We start from the raw sequence: 5,413 nt of genomic DNA on the forward strand, positions 1-5,413 counted from the left end.
CCAGTGATCATTCGATGCGAGGAAGTACGGCCATTTCCGGTACGTGTCTTCGAGAGATTCTTTTTACGAAGTAGGGCGTTTTTACGCGACGCACGTTTTGGGCGTATAAAAAGAATTTCTCATCTTATTTAAACATCGATCTCCTCGTTCTGCCACCTCCCTCTCGCTCGAAGCCTAATAACGTTTTTACGACGTAAAATATTTCGAGGGTGTGTCGCGAGATCGCGAAGGGGGTTGAGCCGCGCCATGCCACGTTGTATTCCGGTGGCTGTAATAAAACACCTTGTAATTGACGCGACGCGCGTAAATCTTAGATATCGAGGTTTTACGGAGAAATTGGCTGAAGACGCTGCCTGTCCCATTGAATTTACGAGAAGTTTTTCGGCGTCGAGATTATGCGAGATAAATGCGATTGCAATGCTTTAAAAGTGGGGTAAATTTATTTTCACTTGTTACTGTGCACCAGTATTTTGGTTTATTTATGAAACAGATGTTCTTGTTCTCTTCCGGATTTCGAGCTCCCTCGAGGTTTCTGTAAAAGACACTCTGATGGTTCTTATTCTAATGCGTTCGACGGAATCGTCTCGAGACAACGTGCAAGAAGTTGAATACGCGTTTCGTGTATAAACGGACGTATAAACGGCGAAGTTACTTTATACCTCCCGGATTTAAGGAGTTACGCCGCGGCCATAAGCTATAAAGATTCCCGTCATAACTCGAACGGTATCACATTTTATTTAATTGCCCCGCGGCTCACTCACCCGCGGGCTCTTCCCCGCCCGCCTGCATAATATTATTTATTGCCAAAGAAGCTGTTAAAGTTTAACGTCGCGGAGGCGCTCACTCTCAAAATTAAACGCGATAAAATGTTTGTTATCCAATCGGCTTGCTACTTAATGTCCTTCCGCCCCCGTTTGCCGTCGCGTGCGCCGTCTTTCCTGCTTGAATTTGTAGAGAGAAAGACCGGCGGTAATCCGCCGCTGGGACGGCCAGCGACGTATTATCTCGTGGATAAGAACGCAGGGAGTCGGGTAGCTTTACGGCCATTTAGCTGCGAAGACGGTTATAAGCGCTCTTCAAAGTACATAGACGTACATAGACGTGTAGTATCACAATGTACATTATGATTCAGATAATGGAATGTTTGAGATCGTTTGCATTAGCATATCGCAGCGTTACAATGAAATTTGAAACTATGAAGAACAGAGAAGACCCGAGAAACATAGAAAATAAATTTCGCGGAGAGCAGCTCTTAATGTAATCAAATTTGAACGCGTTCCAAGCTGGACTGCCGCTTTTGCTGTTCATGACGCAGCATCAGATGGTGACAATTAAGTTCATCTATAATGTTAAAAACATTCTATAATAATTATAATGTATAATATTCGGTAGAATCTAATCTTACTACTGGACGCTCGTTAATCTCAATACCATTAATCACCTTATCTTAGTCAATCTTCTCATTCACGAATATCGAATGTCTGTGAAAGCTGTTTAATGTCGCGCTGTTTCATCCTTTGTTAGGACGATAGAAAACTGTACGATATTATGGATAAAAACATGGATTAGATGGATTTACAACCATTTAACTGCGAAAACTGTTATAAGCAGAGAATAAATTTCGTAAAAAGTAGAACGTGAGTTTTTAATGTGATCAATTTTGAACGCGTTCCAATTTGATTTCCGCTTTTGTCGTTCATGACGTCATCGTGATGCCATAACAGTTGAGAGATCGCAGCTAACATTCTATAATAATCATATAATACCCAGTGCCATGTCATTGCTAAATCCCATTACCGTTAGTCCAATCTCTCATTCACGAATTCTACGATATCTAGTAGCTATTTAATACCGTTCTCCGTCTTTCCCTGGAACGACAGCAAACTATACGACAATCCGTACATTATCTCGCGGATAAAGCAGACTTTACAACCACCAAGTTCCGAGGACGATTATACGAAACCTTTCGAAAGTATATACCGAGTACGGCGGATACGACATATTCGCCAAGTAAGCTCGACATTGTCGATCAGTTAAGCTCCACTGCGGGAGAGTCTAAAGCGCGATAAATCCAGCGTCGCGGAAGGATGCATAAATCTTCTTAATTTACTGCCACGTAACTTTTATTCCCGCGTACCACCTACCACGTTACGCTAGCAGTATCGAGATTTAAAACTTTTGAACCGCCTATATCGCCGCGATAAGCAGCCACTTCAACCTCGGGATTATTAATTTAGACTCGAAATGATCGTGCTTTATATCGTACGCGAGTATAGTCCAGGAGTTTCATTGCCGAGACGGTAACAATTGTTTGAAAAATTTAAACGCATCCTAGTATTCTCGAAATGAATCAATGCAAAAGACACTTAAAATCATAAATTGCAAGGCTGCAACAAATGACTTTCAAATTTTCGAAAGAATTATCAATCGACCCTTGGCCGAGGAACGATCGATTCGACTTCGTGACGGAATCTCTTCGAAAGTGCATTTCCGGTTAGCGGGGTATCAGGATAAAAGCTCGTGTGATTCTCGATTACACGTTCCATCATTACGAGGAGTATTTTATCGCCTGTCTGAGTTACGGGGTTCCGCTCGTTAACCGGAAAGTTCCCGGAGATCGTCGCGCTCAAATTTAAATTGGGAAAGTATTTTACGAGCGCGCGGGAGTTTCACGGTAGCGTTGTCACATCTTGATGAACTTCCGGTAACGATCGTAGGAAAATGTCGCCGTCGTCTGCCGCCGCCTACGTTGAACCCGCTATACGACCGCGCCGCGGGAATCTGGTTTACGAAACGAGAATCTACCGAGATTAATGAACACCGATTACTTATTCGTGCCATTTACTCTTGATTGAGAGCGCCGCCGTGACTATCATATAACGGGTTATCCTGGAATGGTCAATCTATTTAACACCTGTGGATCCCACGCGACCTAAAGATATCGATAATATTGGTATAGGAAGGAAATTAAATTTAAAAGAAATTATTCAAAACCAGCAGAATCATTGTGTTTATCGTTATGTGATTTAATGCATTGAACGACTGTAACTTTCAAAGTAAATGCTAGATTATACAAAATATCTATACAGAATTAAAAAATTTTGGAAACAAGGAATCGAAATTAATGGAATAAAAATAATAACACGTTTCAATTTTTTCTATACGCAAATGGTATAATAAATAGAGATATTTTTAGATGAGAAATATTTTATTATTTTATAACTTTGATAGATTTCTCTAAGGATTAATAAGTAATGTTTACATATTATTAAAAAATTGCAATAGATGATATTTTTCAAGAATATAACTTATTTATAATCCGATCAAACTCACCACCATGACTGACTAACAATCACGTGCTATCTCAATTAATCAGCGCGTGGAGCAAGTAGCATTTGATAGCAGAAAACGTTTGTGCAACCGGGCGATGACGGGCGGGCACGTGAGGCGGCATAAATGCGCACCATTAAACCTGCCTCCATGTGTTTACGAAACAGGCGGAAAAAAGCGCTAGACAGGAGGAAAAAAAGTGTATCGTATCCGCATTTAAAATGGATAGTCCGACACCCCCTTCGCGCCACTTATCCTCACAGTCGCGATTCGCGCACGCTTCGCATCGCCATCGCCCCTCGCCGCTAATGCCCGATACAATGCGAGCGTCCCGTATATCTCCCGTGACGTGTACTTATGCGTAATATATACACAGGGTGTCCCGTGAAATCCGTGATTTCGATGAGACGGTATTCTTCAGCGATAAGGGAGAGTTAACAAAAATCTAATCGGACAGATCTATGAGGAATAAGTAGTTGAGAAGCTTCCAGCCAATGTTTCAACAAACGTATAACTACAGATATTTACTAGGACACCCTGTACGTGTACAAACAGCCACCTGCGGAGCGAATGCGGATCCACACGCGTGTGCGATGTCCGCCCACCTGACAATACGCCGTTTCGGCGGAATCGTAAAGCCACTCTTTATGCACGCTGCGAATGGTCAGTATATAGATAAACGCACCGCGGACACTTGCCCGACGTAGATTACGATAACCCGGCGCGGATGCATCTCCGTGATGTCCCCGACGTGAATAGTCCGCGTAAAATTGTTTTGTAGAAAGTTTTTTTTTCCTACAAATGCAGCAAATTCGGTCGACAAATTCACGTCGCTAAATCTAAATGGTGAATTTGCATAGCGAGTTTACATGCGGTGGGATGCGATATTTTTAGAGGCTTCGCTCTGCTCTCGATACGACCGCGAAGTAAATCCGGAATTATCGAAATCTACCCTACATCGAGTCCGTAACCGGGCGGATCGTATTTCTCCGAGCAACGCTGCAAACGCTTCCTCGTCCTTTTTTTTTTCGATTGCTACGGTATCGCTGCGTCGCGCCGTAACTTCGACACCGACACGAAAAAACGGACGAGCTCGAGCTCGAAACGATAATAAAAGTCACTCGGGTGCGTCCGAGTGGTGATTCGGGAGAGATAAGAGGTCTGATGGACAGCGCGAAATCGAGCGAGGCGCGACAATGCGATAACGCAAGCACGTATATCGCCCGACGATTATATGTAGACGATAAACGAACGTTCGCGTTATAGGATCCAGCCGCGCTATTGCGTAATCGCTGATTAAGCGACTCAGCGGACAATCGAACAGAGCTCTTTCGCAATCGACACGTGGACACACGACTATCGGTTGTATCGGTTACATGCATAACGAAATCTCTTTAATGTTCTGATAACGTGTCGACATAGTCTACTTACACAATTAATTTGCATATTGATTGTATATTTTTAAGTAATACGCGGTGTAACAAAATGTAAATGTAGAAAAAAATTGCATATTGTACGAAATGGATAGTGAACTACATGGAAGATATAGTGACTAAAAAAAAAAAAGATTCCGTCTTTAGGTCCCACCGAGATTTGAACTCGGATCGCTGGATTCAAAGTCCAGAGTGCTAACCATTACACCATGGGACCTTCACGGACTCATCGAATTTATTGAACGTACAGGTGAACCATCTCAATTAAAAATTGGACATCGCGAATAATTCTAAAAACAAAAACATAAAAGAACAAAATAGCACGAAACATAATGTATTTTATAATCATCATATTCTCAATCAAGTTAAATATACATGTTCGCGTTTACAGTTATCTGAGCATCACTGTTGCGCCTATCTAAAATTACCACTGGAAATAAATTTCAATCTCTGTCATGTTACATGTCCGCCACCGTAAAAGTGGTTATTTACAAACCCCTTGCTACATTGCACCCTGTCTACTCTCCCCTCACTCTCCCCCCGTATCGCGAAGGAAAGAAAAAAAGCCTCTCGAGCCGTTTCGCGAGTGTCGTCCCGAATCGGAAGAACGGGGCGAACAATGTATAAATTCGAGCACCCCTCCAAAGTGA

At 42.4% G+C, this 5,413-nt stretch overlaps 1 non-coding gene across 1 annotated transcript; it reads right to left on the bottom strand.

Annotated features, from left to right (window-relative positions):
* Window positions 1–4,908: 4,908 nt before the first annotated feature.
* Window positions 4,909–4,980, bottom strand: Trnaq-uug (transfer RNA glutamine (anticodon UUG)). Its single transcript has one exon. It is a non-coding gene; the product is annotated as a tRNA-Gln (tRNA).
* Between the last annotated feature and the right edge of the window lie 433 nt (window positions 4,981–5,413).

This window comes from Temnothorax longispinosus, chromosome 8, assembly GCF_030848805.1.
Source record: "Temnothorax longispinosus isolate EJ_2023e chromosome 8, Tlon_JGU_v1, whole genome shotgun sequence".
NCBI lineage: Eukaryota > Metazoa > Arthropoda > Insecta > Hymenoptera > Formicidae > Temnothorax > Temnothorax longispinosus.